At 37.7% G+C, this 26065-nt stretch overlaps 1 protein-coding gene across 1 annotated transcript in view; it reads left to right on the top strand.

The window, feature by feature from the left end:
* The window catches only part of IMMP2L (inner mitochondrial membrane peptidase subunit 2), an 889815-nt gene that overhangs the window by 101844 nt on the left and 761906 nt on the right, over positions 1 to 26065 (top strand). The gene's annotated exons all lie outside the window — the stretch shown is intronic.

Here is a 26065-nt window from a genome sequence, read left to right as displayed (position 1 = left end):
AGGACCCTGGTAAAACACTCTAAACTTTTAATTGGGACCCCTGAAGGGCTACATCCTAGGAGTTACAGAGAACTAGAAATAGACTATTAAGTTACAAAAATTGAAATGCAGCCTCTGATAAACTCAGTTGATTTTAAGGTGATCTGCCTTTCCTTTAACTGTCTGTCATTGCCAGAAACAAGAGACATCATGCAGAGTCTATAAGTTTTAAACACAGTATCTGACATTCTGTAAAAATAAACCATGCCTATCGCAAGCCAGGACCAAGATTAAAAAAATATAAAACAACAATCATTAGAAACATTCTCATAGTGTTCTAGCTTTTGGAATTATCAGACATGGGCTATAAAATAATTATAATCAATGTATTAAAAATTGATGAAAAGATGGATTTCATTAGAGAATCAGAATCTAGAAAAAGAATTGAAAGGAATTCTAGAAATGAAAACTAGTATAACTGAAGTGAAGGACTCAGTAGATGAGTTTAACAGCAAATTAGACACAGCTGTGGGGAGGATAGTGAACTGGTTGATAGGTCAGTTAGAAAATATCTAGGCCATGGGTGAGGGGAATAGCCTGAATAAATAAAGGCTAAGAATTTTGTAGAACTCATGAAAGATATCAACCTACAGAATCAAGAAGTACTACAAATCCTATCAGGATAAATACAGTGAAAAACCACAATTAGGGCACAGGGTAGGTAGTCAAACCACTGAAAACCAAAAAAAAGAGAAACCTCGTAAAAGGAAAAAAAAAAAGATATTACTTTCAAAGAAGCAAAAATATTAGCCGACTCTTCAATTGGGGGGATACAGGAGAGAACTGAATGACATCTTTAAAGTGCTAAAGGAAAAAAAAAATCCCAGCCTAGAATTTGTACCTGTTGGAACTATTCTGCAAAAATGAAAGAGAAATATACTCTTTTTCAAACAAACCCTCAGTACATGCTCCATTTTCTATAGGAATTTACTTACAAAACAAAGTGTTAAGAATGTCAAGATAGCACCTGAAGAGTATTAATTAAGCCCCAAGTGTGGGGCTTTTCTGAGTCGAGGCCCATAGGTGATTGCACTGGTTATATCCCTACAAAGCTGGCCCTGTGATTGGACCCAAGCAGGGCCAATCTGAGCCATTCCTGGAAATGGACGTATAAATGTTAGGGGTGAAAATTTACATTTTTGTTAGAGTTGTTAAGTTTGAACAATAGGATCTGTTCAAAAAAAAAGTAAATCTTTAAGGTTATGTCAATAAAACAGGTGCTAAGTGTAGTAGGCAGAATTTTGGTCCTCAAGATTCCATGCCGTAATGCCCAGAACAGTGAATATGATGAGATATTGTGCCCATGAATATGTTAACTCGTACTGGCAAAGAGACTTTGTGGTTGTAATTAAGGTTGACCTTCAGTTGTCAGCGAGGAGGCTAGCCTGGGTTATCCAGGTGGGCCCAATGTAATCTCAGGAGTCCTTAAAAGCAGAGGCAGAGGAGGAAGTTGGGAAGATGCAGTGGAACAAGTCAGAGCGATCCGAAGCGGGAGAAAGATTTCATGTGCTTTTGCTGGCTTTGGAGATTCTGGGCCATGAGCAGAGGAAAGCAAGCTGCCTCTAGAAACTAAGAATGAACTTTTGCCAAAGGCCAGCAAAGAAATGAGGACCCCAGTCCTACACAGAATTGAAGTTTGCCAACAACCTAACGATCCTGGAAATGAACTCTCCCCTAGTCTCTAGATAAGGGCCCAGACCAGCCGGCAGCTTGATTTTGGCCTTCTGAGACGCTAAGCAGAGTACCCAGCCGAACCTGACAGACTTCAGTCCTGAAGAATGGTGAGATTATAAATGGCTGTTGTTTTAATTTTAAACCCCTTTGTTTGTTTTAATTTGTTAGAGTGGCAATAGAAAATTGTGTTAAGCAATGAAAAGATACAAACAGTTATAATACTACTCTTAGAATGTATAAGGAAATGAACTTTTACAGAAGATTCTTATTAAGCATTTGAAAAACACTTTTATTAAGTTACTTGCCTAACTAATTAAAAGTTATTATTTTCTTTTACATAAAACAAATTTGTAAGCCTCTACCTGCCAGTTCCTTGGTGCAAGAATATAGGAGTAGGCTTCAGGAAGTCTTATTACTTTCAGCTGTTATCACTTTAACTGGCTGAATGACCTGGGAGGAGTTTTCTTAACTATGCTTAGGGTCAAGTCTTAGCACCTGCAAAGTAAGAGGTATAGACTAGTTGATTTCTAAGGTCTCTTCCATTTAAAAAATTGCATGAAAATAGTTTTAGAATCCAGATGGAATTGTTAGAGAGCTAGACATAAGAATCAGTCCCTCAGAATACTGAAAAAATATTGTTCCATACTTTTGAAGCTGGAGTCAAAATTGATTTGACATTTTTGTAAAGAAGAGAAGTCATGTTGGTACATTAAACAGAAATTTTAGAATAGATAAGGAGACTTTGAACACCAGAGTTTTTTTAGTCAAAGGGATCAGATGAATAGTGCTTGTTAAGGTTGAAATTATTCAAGTTATTGAAAATCAAAAAATTAAAAGTTGGCAGGTATTTTATAAGAGGATGAGCACGAAATCCTTTCCTTTCTGTTTAAAATTATTCAAAATAAGAAAGCTATAGAAACCTTATTTCCTTATCTCTTGTCGTTTATTCTGGGAGTTGAGTTTTTGGCTCTAATGGTTAATCTTGTTCTGGTTATCTCCATCTCTTTTGTCAACTTCAGATGCATTTCCCACCAGTCAACACTGTGCACTTGTTCTTAGAAAAGAAATGATCCTAGATCCCATATTCTGTTCCATAGCTTAGGTCCCGGAAATGTGAAAGAAATCTCAAAATGAAACTTAAATATCACCTTATTTGATCTAAGGTCAGTAGCTACCTTCCCACTTTTTTTTTTTTCCCTTTTACAAAAAAAAAAAAAGGCACTGTTTTGGAGAGGGGGTGGCAGTTGTTGGGAAATGTGTCTGTGGCTGATAAGAAAAGGAAAGGGCTTAAAGCGATGCCAAACTTTATCAGTGTTTTGGAGTTAAGGAAAACATTCTTTCCAAGAAGAACAGGAATACTTTTTTTTTTGGTAATTGTTTATTTACATTAATGAGACGCCTCAATGACCCATTATTATGAAAGGTAACTCTTTGCATAATCTAGTGACAGGTTTACTCACATTCGGAGGTCACATTTATATTTACTGAAGGCACAATAAGTATAGGTTTCACTTTCTTAAAAATTGTATAGCTCTTGAAATTGCTGACAGAGAAGCTGACTCAGTTTGATTTGGCTACGGATATGATAATTGTAATACGGCTCACTGTGGTTTTTAGAGGTCATAAGTTACATTGCAAAGATTTGTGTATTTGGATTGCGGGAAAATTACCGTAGAGTACAAAGACAATACAATAGGAAGTACTTAAGTGTGAGTAGTATGTCTCACATAAATTGTACTGTAGAATTAAATATGAATCATTAAAATATTCCAGGTTTATTAAAAATGTATTATTCTACTAAAGGATCTTTAAAGAGCAGTAAGAATTTGAAGAAATAATAGGAAAGCTTTGCTAACAGTGACAGTGTGTTGAACTGAAAGAAGGTAAAGAATTTATTAACAAAATGCATACAAAAAAGATTTGTAGTAAATCAAGGGCGGAAATCAGTTAATAAAGAGGCCAGGGAGACCTTCAAGATGGCGGAAGGGTAAGACGTGGAGATCACTCTCCTCCCCTCAAATACATTAGAAATACATCTACATGTGGAAAAACTCCTACAGAACACCTACTGAACGCTGGCAGAAGACCTCAGGCCCCCCAAAAGGCAAGAAACTCCCCACATACCTGGGTAGGGCAAAAGAAAAAGAAAAAACAGACAAAAGAATAGGGACGGGACCTGCACCAGTGGGAGGGAGCCGTGAAGGAGGAAAGGTTTCCACACACTAGAAGCCCCTTCGCGGGCGGAGACTGGGTGGCGGAGGGGGGAAGCTTCGGAGCCGCGGAGGAGAGCACAGCAACAGGGGAACGGAGGGCAAAGCGGAGAGATTCCCGCACAGAGGATCGGTGCCGACCAGCACTCACCAGCCCGAGAGGCTTGTCTGCTCGGCCGCCGGGGCGGGTGGGGCTGGGAGCTGAGGCTCGGGTTTTGGGTTTTGGTCGGAGCGCAGGGAGAGGACTGGGGTTGGCTGCGTGAACACAGCCTGAAGGGGGCTAGTGCACCACAGCTAGCCGGGAGGGAGTCCGGGAAAAAGTCTGGACCTGCCGAAGAGGCAAGAGACCATTGTTTCTGGGTGCGCGAGGAGAGGGGATTCAGAGCACCACCTAAATGAGCTCCAGAAACGGGTGCGAGCTGCGGCTATCAGCGTGGACCGCAGAGACGGGCATGAGCCGCTAAGGCTGCCGCTACCAAGAAGCCTGTGTGCAAGCGCAGGTCACTGTCCACACCTCCCCTCCCGGGAGCCTGTGCAGCCCGCCACTGCCAGGGTCCCACGATCCAGGGACAACTTACCTGGGAGAACGCATGGCGCGCCTCAGGCTGGTGCAACGTCATGCTGGCCTCTGCCGCCGCAGGCTCGCCCCGCATCCGTACCCCTCCCTCCCCCCGGCCTGCGTGAGCCAGAGCCCCCGAATCAGCTGCTCCTTTAACCCAGTCCTGTCTGAGTGAAGAACAGACGCCCTTAGGCGACCTACACGCAGAGGCGGGTCCAAATCCAAAACTGAACCCCAGGAGCTGTGCGAACAAAGGAAGAGAAAGGGAAATCTCTCCCAGCAGCCTCAGGACAGCGGATTAAATCCCCACAGTCAACTTGATGTACCCTGCATCTGTGGAATACCTGAAGAGACAATGAATCATCTGAAATTGAGGTGGTGGACTTAGGGAGCAAAGATATCTATATATCTATATAGATATCTATATATATATAATTTCCAGTTTTTCTTTTTGTGAGTGTGTATGTGTATGCTGCTTTGTGTGATTTTGTCTGTATAGCTTTGCTTTTACCAACTTGTCCTAGGGTTCTGTCTGTCTTTTTTTGTATAGTTTTTAGCACTTGTTATAATTGGTGGATTTGTTTTTTGGTTTGGTTGCTCTCTTCTTTCTTTTTTTTAAATTACTTAAAATTTTTTTTAATTTTTAATAACTTAAAAAAATTGTTTTCTTTCTTTGTTATTTTCTCACTTTTCTTCTGAGCTGTGTGGCTGACAGGGTCTTGGTGCTCTGGCCAGGCATCAGGCCTGTGCCTCCGAGGTGGGAGAGCCAAGTTCAGGACACTGGTCCACCAGAGACCTCCCAGCTCCACGTAATATCAAATGGCGAAAATCTCCCAGAGATCTCCATCTCAACTCTAAGACCCAGCTCCACTCAACGGCCAGCAAGCTACAATGCTGGACACCTTATGCCAAACAACTAGCAAGACAGGAGCAGAGCCCCATCCATTAGCAGAGAGGCTGCCTAAAATCATAATAAGGCCAAAGACACCCCAAAACACACCACCAGATGTGGACCTGCCCACCAGAAAGACAAGATCCTGCCTCATCCACCAGAACACAGGCACTAATCCCCTCCACCAGGAAGCCCACACAATCCACTGAACCAACCTTAGCCACTGGAGACAGACACCAAAAACAATGGGAACTATGAACCTGCAGCCTGTGAAAAGGAGACCCCAAACACAGTAAGTTAAGCAAAATGAGAAGACAGAGAATCACACAAGCAGATGAAGGAGCAAGGTAAAAACCCACCAGACCAAACAAATGAAGAGGAAATAGGCAGTCTACCTGAAAAAGAATTCAGAGTAATGATAGTAAAGATGATCTAAAATCTTGGAAATAGAATGGAGAAAATACCAGAAATGTTTAACAAGGACTTAGAAGAACTAAAGAGCAAACAATGATGAACAACACAATAAATGAAATTAAAAATTCTCTAGAAGGAATCAATAGCAGAATAACTGAGGCAGAAGAACAGATAAGTGACCTGGAAGATAAAATGGTGGAAATAACTACAGCAGAGCAGAATAAAGAAGAAAGAATGAAAAGAATTGAGGACAATGTCAGAGACACTACATTCAAATAAAGTCCTTTTAAGAAACCTGCTATAAGATGTAGAGAATGGACTTGAGGACACGGGGAGGGGGAGGGGTAAGCTGGGACGAAGTTAGAGAGTGGCATGGACATATATACACTACCAAACTTAAAATAGATAGCTAGGGGGAAGCAGCCGCATAGCACAGGGAGATCAGCTCGGTGCTTTGTGACCACCTAGAAGGGTGGGATAGGGAGGGTGGGAGGGAGACACAAGAGGGAGGGGTTACGGGGATATATGTATATGTATAGCTGATTCACTTTGTTATAAAGCAGAAACTAACACACCATTGTGAAGCAATTATACTTCAATAAAGATGGTATAAAAATAAAAAAGGAGAGAGGCCAATTATCAGTGAAAGGGGGTGTATTTAATGATTCTGAATGAAAGGTTAAACTGCTTCTGTGAATTTCCGTTTAACAAAAAGGATGAAAAGCAATATGGATAATTAGACAGTAATAAGATCATACTGAAAAATATCAGAGAACTGCCTTAGGTGTTAGGGGAATATTGGCTAATGAACTTAACCTCCTGAAGTTATCTTCGAATATTCACTTTGCTCTAGAAACAGAGGGAGTGATGTTCTTCGTCATTTTCAAGGAGTTATGATTCTTTTGCACATTTATTTTTTTGTGGATTTTAAAAATGGTAGCAAATAATGAAATAGAGAAAGAATTTCTCATGAGAAAAATATCTAACATGTAATTTGTTAAAATACTGTAATTTTCACTATGTGTATATGTTATTGGTCAGTTGTTTACATTTGGATTCTACTTATCTGTTTCATAATAGAAACAACTTTAGAGACTGTCAACCTACTTGACTCATTTATAGAAATTCAGTACAGGATATTATGATTCTTAGAAGAAAAATCTTTCTTTAGACAATATTTGGGATTTTTACTTATGTGTTTTTAATAAGATCTTAATTGAGATACACTTCTAGTTAGCCCAATAAAATATATATATAACATATGTATACTTGTATGTATAAAATATATAAATAATTGAAATCTTATAAAGATGTTGGTAGATTCTTGGCCATTTTTTAAGCTTCTTATGCTTCTGAATTAAGAGAAGATCTTGGAATCTTTCTAGAATCATTATAAGGACTAATTTTATATGACCTCTGTACTAATGATCAGCTAGAGGGAATAATAACCAAGATAATTGAGTTCATAGATGATTCCAAATTTAAAGATGTTGTGAATATAGAAATTGAGCTAATCTCAGCTCCTATGATGCTTTGCTGAGAAAAAGGTCATTTGATATATAGAGAACTGTACTTTATAATTATAGTCTCTCTTTGTCACTGATATCTTATGATTAGCTTGGCTTTTCTTTTATTAGATAGTATATCAAATGCAGTTCTGCACTGTATATTAATGTTGAAAACCAATGAAAAAATCTGCTTTTCATAATGTTAGCAGCTTCCCAACAGGTTAATAGCTCAAATAGGTAATAACCCAAGGGACAGTTAATGATTATCTAGCCAAAAAAGATTTGGACCAGATACCAAGAGACCTGGGTTCTAGGCTCTCTCTGGCACTGTGAGACTTTATGTCAATTAATTTGTCAATTAACTTCTGTGGATAGGTTTTCCCTTTTAATAAAACGAAGGGATTGCACCTGATAATTTCTAAGATAACTTTTAATTTTACAGTTCTTTTCTCTATGATTTTATTTCCCACATGTGTAAGTTAAATTTATTTTAAGATGGGAGGCATATCACAGCTTCTATTGGATACTTATAGTATTTTCTTATATTTAAATTATTGAGAGTTTATTCATTTGGCAAATATTTTCCAAGTGTTTACTCTGGGTACAGAACTATCTACTGTGATACAGTAGTAAAGAAAATAGACAGGAAAAGCACCTTTCCTCATGGAACTTATTATTCCACTGGATAGATGTGTCTAGAATGAGCCAAATTGAAAAGAGACATTTTTGAAACTCGTCAAAAATGTAACAGGTGGGCATATTAGAAGGGAAGCTTGATATTCAGTAAATCAGCAATTGTGCCAAGCATGGTACAGTGTTCCCAAGAGTCAGTTTGCCTACATGTTCCCATTCCCGCATTCAGCAACTTCATTTTTGTCGCTTGAAGTCAGTCATGGTGGGAGTATTTATATCATGAAAACTGGCAAACACTTCACATCCAGGCTTACAGTTAAAAATTTTAAAATTATGCTATTAAAATAGTTTGGTGGTAAATGTTGTCAGGTGGCACAACAGAACTAGCAGACATAATTTCTCTCCATAGTTTCTATCCGCACACCTGGTGTGTGAGTTTATTGAGCCACATGAACAACTACTGATATGATACTGAAAGTAATGAGTTAGTGAAGGGAGAGGAGCTGAAAGAAAAATAGGTGTGAATTTGTAATCTGATTTTAAAGATGGGGTGGTCCATGCTTGACCAGAGAAGAAGCGAGAGTTTCAGAGATGGCACGTGTAACAGTTCTGAGGCCAGAGTTAATAGTTGTGTGGGAGAAGTGGTTAAGTAGGTTTGTTGATCTTGAACAAGGTGTCAAAGCTTCACCTCGTAGGAGCGTGACAATGTCTGAATCATGTGTTAGCCTGTACCAGCCAAGTCTTAAACATGGCCACGTTTTCGCTAGCAGTGAAAAATGGAAGACTGTTTTTGAATTTTGTGACCTTATCTCTTAGTGATCCTTTGAGAGTTAAGGAAATAAAAAAATCCTTTATAGTAGATTATAGGCTCTATACCAACTGAAGGCCTATAAAATGTTGCCTGTGGTAAAAAAAATTTGAGTACTGATACTGAATGTACCACAGATATTTATGTGATTTCCTCACCGTGAACTGCAAGTTACTCTTAATATGGAGCAGGTTGACATAAAGAGCACTGTGACTGGGTCTGCAAGCACTGAAGGAGCAGTGACTGTCTGTAACACCATGCTGCATTACGGTAGATGACAGTGGGACACCTAACACCTAGTATGTGTAGTAAGCTGAAAGAGGCCAGTACAAGCAGGGAAAACTGGGAAAATCTTTTAAAAATGTGCTGAAGCTCTGCTTTAAATGAGATACCTGGATCTGTACTTCTGGGAACTAACAGCAGCCAGTGGACAGGCTGCCATATAGGAATCTGGAATGGAATACCTTTAAAATAGATGAGTACACTAGCTCCAGTTATGTGAAGAGCGGTCACAAACAGCAGGCAAAGAAACGAAAACATGTGGTTCAAAATTGAAAACACCTCTTTGTAAAACACAATCGCTGTGCATGCCTGACTCCATTAGCTAGATTGTATCAGCCTTTTATCAGTGTGGTACAATGAGATGGCAGCACATAGTCAAGAAATGGAAGCTGGTATTCTTTGTTTCTCTCAATAATGTCATTTTGGAATACCAATAGTAGTTTTATTAAAATAAATGCAGAGTGTATATATACAGAAAGAAATAAACATGCTGCCCAATCTTTTCATTTTTCAGCACTGTAGTTTGGAGCAGTAACTCTACAATGAAAATAACTATCATAATTTTGGTAGTTAATAGCTTATGAAACTATCTTACAGAATTAAGTACTATGTACAGTTTAAAGCAATACGTTTATTTTTCAATTTCTCATGGAAAATTAGCTTGAAAAGAAAATGTCATTAAAAACCTAATTGTGCCCTTTTTTACATGTGAAGTTTAAACAGATTTATAGTAGCTTGGAATATTGAAGAAATTACAACCAGAGAGTTTTGGTTGGTTATAATTATTGGAGATCCTGAAACTGTGGCTGACCTGTAACATAGAGGTTGAGTGAGCTTTGAAGATTTCATTGGGCAAAGTCAGACTTTAAATTCTGCAAGAATTTGAAATATATATTAATATATACTGTAGTTATACTTCGAACTTAGCAATTTTTAAAAAATAGAGCTCTTTCTTAAAATAAATTGATTGATTGATTGATTGATTTTGACCATGTTGGGTCTTCCTTGCTGCACCCAGGCTTTCTCTAGTTGTGACTAGTGAGGGCTACTCTTCGTTGTGGTGCACGGGCTTCTCATTGCGGTGGCTTCTCTTGTTGTGGAGCATGGGCTCTAGGCACGTGGGCTTCAGTAGTTGTGGCATGCGGGCTCAGTAGTTGTGGCTTGTGGACTCTAGAGCGCAGGCTCAGTAGTTGTGGTGCACGGGCTTAGTTTCTCCACGGCATGTGGGATCTTCTAGGACGAGGGCTCGAACCCACGTCCCCTGCATTGACAGGTGGATTCTTAACCACTGCGCCACCAGGGAAGTCCCTGAACTTCGTAATTTTTAACTTCTCATGAGTATAAAAAGCCCTGATATTTTAGTGAGTTACCAATCTTGAACGGCAGACAGCAACACAAGAGTTGAGAAGTGAATTCTTTGAACTTTTTCAAATGTTTTCTTAAAACTATTTTTTAAGAGACATATGCTTGAATGGATGATACTGTCTTTAATGTGGAGTTGTGTCGTTCAGAGTATATATATGTCCAAAACAAAAGCAAAACCTAGCATGGCTACCTTAAAAGATTAGTTACAATATAGGTTGAGCGGTGAACGTAGGACACTCTGTTTATTGATGTCATGATTTTAATATGTTTGGAGGTTGTGTTTTTTGCTACAAGCAAGTGATTTTATTGGACATGGCATAGAATGAGATGGATGTATATAACAGCCCAGCTACTATTACCTTTTTTAAATTCAAACTTTAAAATTTTCACTTATGTTTCAAGAGGTGGAATAATAGAGGTAATACCCATGGGTGAGTTATAGTTTGGGTTTTGCTTCTAACTAGCCAGAGGACCTGAGTAAGCCACCTAATCAGTTAGGACCTTAGTTTCATAAGCTATACCATCATGAAGTTTTCCTGGGTGACCTCTTCATAAACTTTACCCTAATGTGATTCAGAAGGGCTGGTTTCGACAGAACCTTTCTGAATCCTGCTCTTATTCCAATTCCAGTGTTCATTCTCTAGATCAGGGCTGTCCAATAGCAATATAATGTGAGCTCTGTGTAATTTTAAATTGTCTACTTGGCACATTAACAAAGTAAAAAGAAATAGGTGAAGTTAATTCTAATAATATACTTTAGCTCAACATAGTATATCCCAAATATTATTTCCATATGTAATTAATATTAAACTATTAATGAGACATTTTACCATGTTTGAAGTACTAAGTCTTGAACATCTGGTGTGGGTTTCAGAGAACACATCTCAACTTGGACTAGCTACTTCCAGTGCTCAGTAGCCTCATTGAGGCTTATGGCTGCTGTATTGGACTGTGCGCCGGAGGTCACTGGATCCTCATAATCACTACCCATCAATCAAATTTAGGAACTTTGGAGTCACCTTTAATTCCTTTTGTTTTCTCCCCTTTTCTCTTCAGTAGTGACAGACTTGCACTTCCTAGAATCTGTCAGGATTTAGAGCTGAATCAGCACATTTTCTCTTTATTTTCAAACATCCAGAAAGAGTAACCTGAGCTCTCTTCAATTCCTTAACTTATGAAAGCAGACTTCTGTGTTCAGTAATTGACAGAAACTCCTTGAAAAAATTCCCAAACCTTCTCAGTGCTAAATACAATGGCCACAATATGAATGCTTCCTGATGCCATAGCAAACTCAGGCGCTGTAAATACTTCCTCCTTGAAATTTCCTTGTCCCTCATCATATTACACTCCTTTCTTGGTTCTTCCTTGAGTTCTCTGTTTTGCTGATTCTTTTCTTGGATCTCTTTTCTTTTCCCTTTGCCCTCTGTCCTTGACTTCTTGTCTGAGAATCATGCCTGTACTTTTAGCTATTTATTGGACATATGATGATATTCTGTGGATTCTCCCAACCTAGCCTTTGCTCCATACCAAACTTGTTTTCTTTCTCTGTGTTACTATTTTGGTTCTTGACATTGCCATATTTGGTTACAAGTCAAAGTTAGAGACTTTACCATAATCTTTTAACTTCTTCCAATTTTTTTTTAACCATCTACATGCAATTAGATACACAATCCTTTTGGGTCTGCCTGTGAAATACATTCTGAACATTTTTCTTTCCTCTTTTTTGCAGTGTTTCACTTCATGTTCCCCTCACCCTTGCTAAGATCCCACATGGTGCCTCTTGACTCTGTTTCCTCCAATACATTTTCGACATTGCTACCAGAGTACTTACCAACACAGTTGGATAATACTGTTTTCCTGTTTGAAACTTACAGCGATTCCATTTGTCCTCTTCTTACGTGGCATGTAAATCCTAGGCTACTATTCTATCTTTAACTCTAGACATTCTCTTCAGTATTTTCCTCTCCTCTGAAAACCTCTAAGGCCTAAATTTAAAGATGAAATTTTAGTCTTTTTGACGATTAGTGGAAGAAACTAGTCATCAAGTGTGGATAGTATGTCCTGACAGCATTCATATGCTCATAAGAAATGGGGAAATATATGGTATGTATGCTTATGTGATACTCATAGCTAGGTTAGCAAGCAGATTTCTGTATTTCCCTGTAAAAGAAGCCCTGTATAGATATTTCAGTTTCCGAGCAGCAAGAATTAATAGCATCCTGGAAACAATGAATGATGTATGTCTTATTTACAGATATACTTTCTGTTCTTGGAAACTAATATAGAGAAATATCTTAGTTAAGGTTCACAACTTGGCTGAGTTTTACAGGAAAACAATAGATCCCCTGAGGTAATACTAATGTAAGTAGAAAGTAACTCTGGCAGTTAGTACATCTGGTTGGGTTGAGAAAGAATGACTTTAATTGTTACCTATTTTCTAATATTTTTACAGTTGGTTGTCTTCTGGCCTCTTTATTCTCCTAGCATATTTCATTTGAATGAGATGTTAGTTCTTTATAATGCAATGTCTTATTTCATCCAGCCCAGTCCTATTATTATTAACCTCATGTACCTTAGCTGGCAATGGGCTTCCCTTAGGCAGCATAGCCATTGATGCTGTGGGAGGAAAAGGGTAAATATTAATTGGAAGGTGTTACTTCTGGGAGACCTTAAAGAAGTACTGAATATGCTGAGGAAGTCATTTTTGCTGCTATTTCATGGGAGTTCGTTTAAAATCTAATTGCTTGATTTGAAAGAAAACTAGAGGTCAAACAGCAATGAATAAATTGTCAACAGGAAAATTTTTGCATATAGTAAAACTGTTTTGCCCTTTTCTCAAAAGGAAAACAAGGTAATAGCCAATCATCATATTTAAAATGGTAATTAACCTTCTCATCTCTGTAATTTCAAGCAAGTCTAGACATGAACTCAGGATTCAGCATATTGTTTTAATGTAAAGATGGGTCATCAGTGAAAACTTATTCTCTAAAATCACTAATATTGTGCTAAAGTATGAGCAGTCTGACTCATAAGTAGGAGAAAAAAGCCCCAAACTGTAACTGCAACAAAATATTTCCTTTAAAGTAAAAATGATCTCTTTAAAAAAAAGAAACAAAAAACAGTCACTACCATTTATTTGGCACATACAATCTATTACACACTCTGCTAAATACTTCATAAACATTATCCCTCTTAGTTCTCAAATAATATCATGAAGCAGCTATTGTTATTTTCAGTTTAGAGGTATTTAAGTTGAGGCCTAGAGAAATAATTTGCTTGGTTCCATTTACCTAGTAAGTGACAGAGCTGGGTTTAACTCAAATATGACTCCAAAGTTTAAGCTCTTTGTGCCATTTTGCTGTTAATTTTTAAGGAAAAAAAATGCGTTTTTCCCCCCCAGACTGTGTGCCAGGTTTCCTGTGGAGGATTAAGCATGAGGATGTTAAATGAGTAAAATGGTTGACGTTCAGGTAGTCCCTCTCCCATTACTTACAGCTCTATTACTGGGAAATTTAGATCCGCCATGATTTCCTTATCACCACCACGTGCTCTTCCTCATCCAGAGACTAGGGTGTAACAATGAGAATGATTCACTGTACTCATCCTGGGCTTTATATAGTCATTGTTTCATTTGAACATCACAAGAAGCCCTTGAAACTCTATTATTCCTGTTTTACTCATGAGGGCATTGAGGCTAAGGGAAGTCAACGAACCGGCCCAGATTCTCAGCTAATGATTGGAAGAGCTGTCTGGAATATTATAAAAATGATCTTTTATGGAACTACATAGTTCTGGACTATTTATATACAGTTGGAAGTTGTAGAATTAGAAGTGGTTGAGGGCTTACTTTGTGTCAGGAGTTCTAAATGCTTTGTATATATTATGTCATTTAATCTTCCCAATGACGTGTGAGGTAAGAACAGTTATTTTACAATAAGGACCTTGTGGCCCATGGAGGTTTTAACTTGCCCAGGGTCATTCAGTAAATGTGGGAGTGAGGATTTGGACCAGGGCCTTCTCACCTCAGGGTTGTGCTCTTGGTCGCTTGGCTCTTCTGCCAACTTCGTAGTCACGTAGTCAGCCAGCCAGTCAATCTGCTTCTATAACAATGAAATCTATAGCTACCACTCAACTCATAGCTAGTACTCTCATTTCTAAGTTGAAGCTTTCTTGGGATGTAGATAAGATATTTTGATGTATTGGTAAATAAATGCTTATATAAACACACAAATACAGTACATTTAAATGTATTTCAAAGCCATTTAATACAGTAACAGTAAATACTTTTTGAAAATTAGTTATTGAGATGTGAGTTATTAGTTATTGAGTTGAGATGTGTTTGGCTAAGTCAAGTAATGGATTTTTTTCTAAAGTTTTTTGTTTATTTTTAACTTAAAAAGAAGGCTTATAGTTTGCAAAGATCAATGAGGGTTTCTTTTCCCAGGTTCCCTCCCCAATTACTTACCCTTTCTTAAAATGCTGCTGAATTTGATGATTTTTCATGTCCTTTTGGAGTGACATCTTCTCCACAATTAAACAAAACCAAGCATATACATCTTGGGATGAAAATCACTATTAAGGGCTGTCTCTGGCTGAAGGAGGGGTTTGGTAACTGTTTAAAAGGCTGGGTAGAGCTTGGGGTAGGGGGTGGAGTGTGGTGTCTCACCTGTAGCCTGGAGTAGTCCAGGTGGGGGATTGATGAACATCACAGACTTGTCTGACAGCACGTGAAATCATCAAAAATGAATTGTAAGGCAATAAAAATCCTGACGACTTAAAATGTACTGCCACAGGGGTCAGAGAGCCAGGTATAGCAGGAGGGACAGGTCTTATTGCCCTTTTGAAGGACAGGTAGGTTGGGTAGTAAAAGTTACATGCTTGGCTGTGCTTTTATATATTCCTAACATACCTTTGACTGGGCAGGTGGGGTCCCCATAAAATGATGAGGCTAGATTGACTTAAAGCATAGATCAAGCACAAAACATCAAAGGAAAAGTTAATAATAGTAATAGCAGCTAATACAGAACACTTGTATAAGCCAGGCATTGTTCTAAGCACTTGATCTATATTAACTGATTTAGTTACCATAAAATTAATGCAAGTATCAATAATTTGATGTCTATCTCACGTGGCAACCCTATGACCTGTATACTATTATTTTTATGTCCATTTTATTAACATACAGCAAGTTTAAGTGATTTGCTCAGTTACCACAGTCTAGTAAGTGGTGGAGGCAAGAGTCAAAGTGAAGTAGTCTGCCTCCACAATCCATGCTCTTAACCTCTGTCATACTGCTTCTCTAGAGGAAGATAGAAATGAGAGCCAAAGAGTCACAAATGTGTATATGATACAGAGTGGTACCTTTACTACCAATTATTTTAAGTATCAATTGGAGGCCTCCATGCCTGAGGTTACACTTCTGTTTAGAGTTTTGAAAAACAAATGATGTAGATCATCTGAAGTAAAGAAGTGGCTTATCCCTATATGTCAGATGGGGTCTTGGTGAGAAACAGATGGTACATGAATGAGGGTGATGAAGAGAGGTTAATGAAGGGGCTGTTCACAAAGGGGTGGGCAGGATTCAACTGGGAAGAAATACTGAAGCACCCAAGGACTAGTAACAGTGGGAAGTCATGACAGCCTTATGCCGGAGGGTCAAGGAGAGGAAATGGAATTACCTGTACTGGTGAGAGCTGGAAGCATGGGAGAGGGGCCAGTGGACAGGAATCGGGACCTTGAGTGACTGAATGTAGTGACTCCCAAAACAGTGTCCTGGTGGGAGGTCAGGGGTGACAAATTCCCCACCTTCTCTTTTCTATTAGCTTGTGATCTCCTGCAGGTGCCTCCCATTGGCTGAACCCACCTGGAAGCTAGAAGTCAAGGAAGCTTGGGTAATGTAGTTCACAGATGTCAGCCTCTGGGGTAGAAGTCAGAAATGATCAGGAAGTGGATCTGGAGGGCAGCAGATTAACCAGTGTGCTATTTGCTATGGGTTGAATTGTGTCAACCTCCTCCTCACCCCCCAAAAAAACCAAAAAAAGAAAACCAACCAAACATATGTTGAAGTTCTAAACCTCAGTTTCTCAGAATGTGGAACTTATTTGGTAATAGGGTCTTTACAGAGGTAATCAAATTAAACTGAGCTTGTAAGGCTGAGCCCTAATCCAGTATGACTGGTGTCTTTATAAAACGGGGAAATTTGGACACAGACATACGCAGAAGGAGAAGTTGTTGACCCAGGGAGAAGATGGCCATCTATAAGCCAAGGAGTAACTGCAGCTATGTGAGACGCCTGGAACGGATCCTTCTCTAGCCTCTTCAGAGGGAATATGGCTGTGCTGACAACTTTATTCACACTTCTGACCTCCAAAACTGTGACACAATACATTTCTGTTGCTCTAAGGCACCCAGTTCTTAGTACTTTGTTACAACTGCTCCAGGAAACTAATATACTGTATATCATGATAAAGTTTCTTATTGACCAACTTTGGTTTTCATTTCTTTTACGTTTATAAAGAATCATAGAGTTCAAAGACTTTAGAAATGAGCTAGTGTAAAACACTGATTTTGGAGATGAGAGCCTTGCCCAAGGTCACGAAACTTTATTGGCAAGGTCAGAGCTTGGGCCATACAGGTAAAGTGTGTATCTAGACATTGTATCACTGAATTTTTAGGTAAGAAAAGCCTTGTCACTATAAATTTACAGGTTTCAATATCCTAATAATTAATTTTGGGGCATTAATTAATTATGCCTTGTTGGTATGTTCCTAATTCATTTTTGAACCAACATTTTCTTGTTAATATGATGTAAACAACAAACAATATGATAAACATCCCTGTAGGTAAATCATTGTTACCAATTCTTGTTCTGCATAAGATCATGTTTGCATGATAAACAGCAGAGCATCAAAAAAGCAATTGCCTGTGTCCAGAATAAGTGAAAACTCAGTAGCATATCTCAATAGAAAAAAATTTCAGTAGGTTGGAGAGATGTGCCAAAGTCAGTGTATAAACAAAGACTTCAAAGTTAAAGAAGACTTCACAATAAAACCTTAAGCTATATGTTGGGAGTAAAAATGATTACAGCCCTTTAGGGAAGCAGTTTGGCAATGTGCAGAAAGAGCCTTAAACTTTCATCTTTGCTAGTATTATATAATTTTGTATATATATATAAAATATATTTTTTTCTCCCTCAGGATGCTATCTGCTTTTTGTTTTTGTTTGAACATACTGTTCTGGAAAATTTTAAATGTATACAATCTTGTTTCATCTCTAACTCCCATCTACTTTGTTACCCTGTATAATTTTGTTACAAATCCCAGACATCATATTGCCCTTTGATTATTATTTTTGATAAGTAGTTCAGTTTTGAGGAATATAGTCTACTACAGGAATTTGAAATGATTGAAAAACTTTATACCCATTGTGTTCCTTAGAGAATTATTTGTAATGGTGGAAGAAATTGAGAGCAGCTCTCTGGCACTAAGGCAAAGTATAAATTGTAAGATGTCCATTTGATGGAATGCTGTATTAAAGTGAAGCCTGTGAACAGTTGTAGGTAACATGAGTAAAAGCTTACGTTTCAATGATGAGAATTGAAAAAGTGGATAGAATAAAATAAGCAAGGAAAAACTTGGCTTGGGGAAATCATGAGAAGGAAATAGACCAAATATGAAATAATGATTTACTTGGCTCACAGTGTTGTGGGTTATTTTCCCTTTTGTCTGCTCTTCAGTATGTTCCATATCTTCTATATTGATTAATTAGTTTTATGATGGGAAAAATACAATAAACTTGAATTGTGATTAAAAACAAGGAACATCATATTCGGCTTTTGATAATCATACTACCTGGCTCTAAGCATTTATGGTAATTGTGGGACCTAATTATAAGAACAGATACCATCACAAAAGGATATTAATAGGATTTTTCTGGATTGCAAAATTTGCAATTGACTGCTCTCACTACCTCCTTTTCTTAACTTTTCTACCTTTACCACTTAAAAAAAAGGAGAGAAGGCAAACATTTATTTAAAAATCTCCCACAAACACCTTTATTTATGAAATACAAACAAAAAATGATAAAATACCCATTCTTCTGTCTAACTTCTGAAATGTTGATTGGCCTTAAACTTGGTTCTCATTTCTGATTGGGCTTCCTCTAATTCCTTGTAGGTCTTGAAATTGCCACTAAAACTTGTCATCTCCAATGTGTTTAGCTGTATTTGTAGAAGAAATATTCCTTATCTAATAGGATTTAGATAGTAGCAGTTAAAATGTCTTTAGAAACTCAGTTTACATGCCCACATCTTTATATGTTTATTCTGTTTGCTTTATTCATTGCAATGGAAATATATTGAGTTACATTTTGTATCTGAGGTTCTGGCTGCTTTCTCTCCTTTACCCCCCTCTACCCTTATGCTGGGGTGACATTTCAGCCCATACAGCTGAAGTGTAACATGAAGCATTTTGCCTGGTTTCTAGCTGCCTTTTTGGAGCCTGTAGCGCTGCAGTAAAGCTATCTTAGAGCCGTGCTATGAAGCATTTTTATTTCACTGAAATCTATCAAAACTTGATTAGAATTCTCTGATTTTCCAAGTCAGCTTGATTTCGACGATGCCTTCTAGGTTTTAGCAATTTCCTTTATTGCTCCACATTTTATCTTAGAGGGGACTGCACACCTGCAATCCTCTTATCACAGGGCCTCCTTGCATTGAGCTCTTTGTAAGGGAGTTCCCTGTGACTTTCTGCTCAATAAAGGGGATATGTTTTAAGGAAGAAAACTACATTTTACCATATGAAATATAATAACGATGATTAATAATAATAATAAGAGTAATAGAAACTTTTGCCTGTCATTTTGGTTGCTGTGACAGAGGGAAAAATATGACAAATGGCTCTTAAAACTTTTGTCTAGAAGTATCACAAGTCACTTTTGCTCATATTTTATTGGTCAAAGCAAATGACATGGTCACTTTTAAAGGTGAGTGGAAAAGTATAGTGAGTATATAAAAGAATGTTAAGTATTTGTGAGTACTTTCATAGGTATGATTGGTTGATTAATTTATTTAACTAAACTGAGTCCTTTTTGCTCTTCATTGTTGTATTACCGTGCCTGTAATACGTACAAAACAAACAATATCTCAGCTCTCCTGGAACCAACATTCTTGTGATAGCACTATTCTGGAAATCAGCTTGTCAGTATTAATCAAGAATCTTAACCATGCTTCTGTCTTTTGGCCCCATAATTCCACTTCTGGATTGCTATGGTAAAGTGATATTCTTAAATACAAAATTATGTGTAATGATAAATATTGTAACTTGATTTGTATATACTGAAAAATTAGAAACAAATGTCCAGTAGGGAAATAGTGAACTATAAAAAATTTACTCATAGAATATTCTGAACTCATCAGTTAGTATTGAAACAGTTGTTACATTTTAAGTGGCAACTTGGTGACCATTTTAGCATCCTGTGATTAAATAAAGCAGGTAACATAATTGATTCTGGGCTTGGACTGGCAAGATGGTGAGGACTTTAAATTATTAGGACTACATAGAAGGATTAGATGTCCCCAAGTATGAGTTTATGGACAGGGGGGTGAGGATTATGGAGAGAAGCTAGATGTTTTAAATTCTAATAAGATATCGAGTCATTCATGTAGACATATCCTGAAGGCAACTGGAAATCTGGGATCAGAGATTGGTTGGAGATTAGGGCTAAAAATGTTCTTTGGGGATTCATCAGTATAGAAATGTTAATTGAACTTGGGGAGGTAGATGAGCTACCAAGAAGTGAATTAAGAGGAAGAGGAATGCAGGCAGAGAATCAAAGGTAAGTGGTGGTGGGAGAAAGGATGAAGCGGATCCTGAAGAAAGTGATGAAAAGACCAGAGGGACTGGAGAACCAGAAAAACATGCAGCTTTGGGAAATTTTTAAGGAAAGAATTTTTTGGAGGGCAATAGAGCTGAGAGGCAAAGGAGAAAGAGATTGGGGGGGTAATTTTATTGGTCATTTCAAGCAGTTTTTTTTTTGGTAACAGGGTGGTACGGTGGTAGATTACTTATTAGTTAAAATAGAAGCATATCATATTATTGATGGTAATAATACCATTCCATAAAAATTGACCAAAGGTTTTTGTCCACTTTAAAACTACTTTGAGTAAAAGGCTCAAGTGATGAAGCAGAAATAATTTACATCTTAATAGACATTTACTCATGCAAAGAAAAAGTACTCATACAAGCAAAATTCATACAAAGCTTTATGCTAACCAAGTGGTCAAAAATACCAACCTTATTCACATATTGAAAAAATAATTAGTGTCTCCGAGATCAGAGCAGATTCAGTGGTCTGAAAGATGTAAAAGAGAAAAGCAGAAGGTGGGAAATCTTAAAAATCTTTTAGGCAAAAATATCTGGGTAGTAACGGTTCTATTCAGCAACTCAGTGATTTATATGCTATATCTTGAAGCAACTAGAGGACAGGGTGACTATTTTTCATGACACAGTATTTTCTATGTTTGCTTTAAAGGGCAAATTAGTGACATTTGAAGACTTTACAGTAACTTTGTAGGAAGAACTAGGGCATTTGCAATGAGAAAACTGTACAAAAAAGTGCTATAAGCTAGGAAAACGTAACAGCATACTGCATACCCAGAAGGGCTGCTGTAACACTTGTATCTATGTAGACCTCTTTTATCCTCAAAACTTTATGGTTTTAAATGAGTACAGGTTTCTTAGTCGGGTAGTATGGCTGGAATGTATTTGAAGTTTTGTTGATGGATTCTATGTTCTTCTCCCACTATAGAATCTAACCGCTAGGTTTCTATAGTTTCCTCCTTTTCTTTCAACACATTATGAAAGGCTAAATATTAAGAAGTAAAAATTAGCAAGATCTGCTTGGTATCACTGGTAAGGTTTTAGAATATTAGGTTTTTGATTAGGGAAAGACTTGGATCCTCTACATTTTACCTCACTTTTACAAATGAAGAATTTGAGGCACAGGAAAATTAAGTGTTCTAGTCCTACTAGAACCTGGCCTTATCTGTCACTATTAGGTATTTCCAATAGTCTTGGCTGTACCTAATTTTACAATATCAGTGCTAAAATGCTGGTGTAACTAGGTAGAGAATTTCCTCATGGATAATGATGAACTCACTGATGTGGTTTCAGTCAGTCACTGAGCAAGCCATATCCATAGGGCAAGTACCATTTGTTATCTAAAGGAAGGGGAGAAAGGGAAGGACAGCTCCTAGGTAGGGGACATGGAGTCTGTGATAGTAAGAAACGTTCAGGACTCAGAGTCAGAGGGCCTGGGATTCAGTTTTGATGGTGCCACTTACTAATGGTGTGACTTTGGGCAAAGTCCTAAACTCTGTAAAGTTTCTTCATGTATGGGATGGGAGTCATGATTGTTGCCATACTTACTTCATAGATTAATTGTGAAAATCAAGCTATTATGAGAATCAAGGTTAAGTTTACCAATATTCACGACTACTGCTATGTTCCAGGCAGTACTGCAGACCCCAGTAATAAAGGAGACAATTAAAACTTTTGTAACATATTATGAAAGGTCAAAAATTAAGTAAAATTGGCCAGGAAATCTGATCGATATCATTGATAAGTATTTAGAATAATAGGTACTTTTTCCAAGTTACAAGCCTGACTATTCAAGACAGGACTTTGTCTCCTTTTATCCTCAAGGAGATTACAACTAGTTGTAGCTGTGTGTTGATAGAGATTGTTGTTATAATAAAGCAGTTTTTTTTTAAAGCAGTTTTACAAACTGTTGATATTAGATTGAAGATGGGAAATGAATGTCAGCAATATATCAAAAAGGAGGAGGAAGATTATTTGCTTAGGAGGGATGGGGGTAATTCTTTTTTTTTATTGTTTATTTTAAACCATACATTTTATGCTGTAACATCTTTCTTGTTCTTCTACTAGAGACCAAAGCACTATTACTACTCTTTGAGTCAGCAAGAGATTGAATAATTGTGCTTCAATCAAGGACCTCATCTTTTATTTTTAACCTCTAAAGGATTATTTGGCTTCACTGAGATTTGGGGGTCTCAATTTTAAGATTCATATACTGCTGGCAATCTTTATGGACTATACTGGCGCTAATATTTAAGCAAATGATGACCATCTAATGTTAGGGTTTCTGATTCTAAGTTGTTTTTCATTTATAATCGTGTTAAATATTTCTACATTTATAAGTTTTTATTCTGGTTTCTGAAATGCACATTTTTGTTCATATTTCAATATATCTGAAATTAGGACACATCTTTAAATTGATAGCTTCTTAAGTTCCTTGTTGGCTGTCTGGTGGTTTTGATGAACTTATCATTGTCTGTGCGTGTGTGAATGTGGTTATAGTGTCAATGGTTTAATTGAGTTTTGTGTATTTTAGGTACCACCATAATTTCCAAATCCTAAGATTTGGCCTTGGAAAGATAAATTGTACATATATAAAGGCATGGAAGCAGAGCAGTGGAATATATATGACAGAGTTTTAAAAAACAAACAACTATTAAATGATAAGAAAGCGTTGTGTCATACTTGGTCGCTTTTTTTCTTTCTTGGTGGTACATAATAAAGGTACGTCATATAATGCTGGTGTTTTGGGTTCACTGAAGCATACTATGTTATTTTAGCTTGAGTAATTTAAATGAGATGACTAATGACCTAGAGGAAATTTTAAGAAGGTGTGTTCATGGAAAGTGAATGTCATTTCAAAAGTTGTATGTTTACTTACAGACTCTGTTAAAGTTTACTTTTAAAAAGAATCTTGAGTCCTATTCAAATATAAAATGAATGTGTCAAAGATTTTGTTTAGCTCATTGATGATGAGGGAACCAGTAAGATAATACGACTTGTTCACAGGAGAATTAAAAGAGCACACATACACAGGCAATCAGGGATATTGAAATGAACGTACTGCCAAAGTAATCAGTATCCACAGGACAATGATCCTGTAGATCATGAGCATCAATTATTCCCCCCCCCACTGGACACAATTTATTTACATTTCTATGGAAAAAAGTCATTTTTATTAATATGTATTTTACAACTTAAAGAGTGGTGAAGTAGCCGAAAGACAGTGAAAGGCTTAAAAGCCCTGTTACAATTGGATAACCTAGATGGGTACACTGATAGGATACCCACTAATACTTCTTTTTTCATCTTTTAACCTCTTTCACATTTTCTGACAAATCTTAGTGTTTGGAAGGTTTCCCAACAGGCCTTTTACTGACCTTTAACTTCTTAGGAAGGATTGTGTTCAGAGCATGCTAGAAAGATCAGTACCTTATCTTACGGCTTCTTCTTGCATCACTCACTACTCATCTAGCTGTGTTGAAATGTTACTAATTTTCTTTTTTTTTCTTCTTGGCCGTGCTGTATGGCTTGAGGAATCTCAGTTCCCTGACCAGGGATTGAAACTGGGTCAAAGTAGTGAAAGGCCAGAATTCTAACTCTAGAATGTTACTAATTCTGAATTTCTCGTATCTTTGGGTCAGTAGATTGAATGTAGCCCAGATTGTATTTTGGGGTAGAGAAAAATTTTTTTAAAAACTTGTAAATGAGGGCTTCCCTGGTGGCACAGTGGTTGAGAGTCCACCTGCCGATGCAGGGGACACAGGTTCGTGCCCCGGTCCGGGAAGATCCCACATGCCGCGAGTGGCTAGGCCTGTGAGCCGTGGCCGCTGAGCCTGCATGTCCAGAGCCTGTGCTCCGCAACGGAAGAGGCCACAACAGTGACAGGCCTGCGTACTGCAAAACAAACAAACAAACAAACAAAACTTGTAAATTAAGAATTGACACATACTTACTGATCACATACCTTGTTAAAGCCCAGCTAATTAAAATCATATTTTGTCCCAAGAATTAATTCTTAATAATAAAACTGTACAAATTAAAAAATTCTAGCAATAGTTTATAGAAATGTTTCTCAGAAAAGATATAAACAACAGATTCTTTTTTTTTTTTTTTTTTTTTTTGCGGTACGTGGGCTTCTCACTGCTGTGGCCTCTCCCGTTGCAGAGCACAGGCTCCGGACGCGCAGGCTCAGCGGCCATGGCTCACGGGCCCAGCCACTCCGTGGCATGTGGGATCTTCCCGGACCGGGGCACGAACCTGTGTCCCCTGCATCGGCAGGCGGACTCTCAACCACTGCACCACCAGGGAAGCCCCTGAACTTTTTGATCTTAAACAACAGAAATTATTTTCTCACAGTTCTAGAGGCTAGAAGTTGAGATCCAAGTGTTGGCAATGTTGGTTTCTTTTGAGGCCTCTCTCCTTGCCTTGTAGATGGCTGACTTCTCCTTGTGTCTTTACCTGGTGTCTCCTCTGCGCACAAGAATCCTTCCAAATTTCCTCTTCTTATAAGGAGACCAGTCAAGTTGGATTCGGGTCCACCCTAATGATTTAATTTCATCCTAATTACCTTTTTTGTTTTTTTTTTGTTTTTTTACTAATGGGCTTTTATGGAGATCATTGAGGGACTGTTTTGATCAGGGAAAATTCAGAGGAGTAGATCTATTGTAAAGGTGGGGAGAAGGCATAAAGGAAACAAGCTAAAGGATTAGATGCTTCAAGTTTTTATGGCCATAAAATGAAATCAGCCAAGAACAGAAGTATTGTGCTGATCTGTACAGATATCACTTCCAATTGTTGTAGCAGCAGACTGTTACCCATGATAAAGACAATAGAGTGAGAAAAGTCAAATGCAAATTAAGTAATCAGAATTGGAGCAGCATGTGGTTTAGTAAGTGCTTCCCCAGATGGGGGATTTGGTACAGATAGAGCCTCAGGCAAGTAATAGTCCCCTCCTTCATTATTTTTGAGTACCTGCTATGTGTCAGGCACTGCTCTAGGTACTTGGGATAGGTCAGTGAACAAAATGATATGGATCCCTGCCCTGTGAATAATATAAGAATGTAGTATCTCCTAGAAGTATCTTCATTCCTCAGACCCACTGCCCATTAGTGACTAGAATTGTTTTGTCTGTATGGAAAGACACTATTAGTTTTATATTTCCCGTGACCTATATATTTTCTCTTCTGCTTAAGCCTTCCTTTTAAAAAAGCATTTACTGATTTCTTATGCTACTAGTGATATGTCCAGAGAAAATGTAGGATTTCTTTCTTGATTAAGTAGCATTCAGGCATTTTGTTTTGGCAATACGGTGTTTCAATCACTAATTAAGCTCTGTTAATTTGTGGCCTTTACGCAGTTGGTCTGTTTGATAGCATTTCTTCCTTTAATACTAAATCAGTTTGCATTTCCTCCTCCTTTCTTTCCTACTTTGTTTTCTTGTTGCTCCTTTTTGTTCAATTAATTCTGTTTTTCAACCTCTACTCTTTCAGCACTCCACAAAAACGATCATCTAATTTGAGCTCTAAAACTTATTTGAAAATGCTCGTGATATCTTAAGCGTGCTTGAACTCCTGTTCTCTATTTGTACTTTAAAGTTTCATTATTCTTAGTCTTCAAATTTTTGCTTTTTATTTGCCATGACCTTGTATGGTGTTGCTCCTCTGAAGCCTAAAGTGCTTTAAACTAGTGTGTGTGTGTGTGTGTGTGTGTGTGTACATACACATGTTTGCCAGTGCATTAGCTGAGCTACAATAAAAATGTGTGTGTGTATTAACAGATATATGAATATGCAGGTTATTTTAAA

Source organism: Mesoplodon mirus (assembly GCF_964341445.2).
Source record: "Mesoplodon mirus genome assembly, chromosome: 9".
Lineage (NCBI taxonomy): Eukaryota > Metazoa > Chordata > Mammalia > Artiodactyla > Ziphiidae > Mesoplodon > Mesoplodon mirus.
Note: the sequence above shows the minus strand (reverse complement) of the source record. Positions and strands in the feature narration are given on the sequence as shown.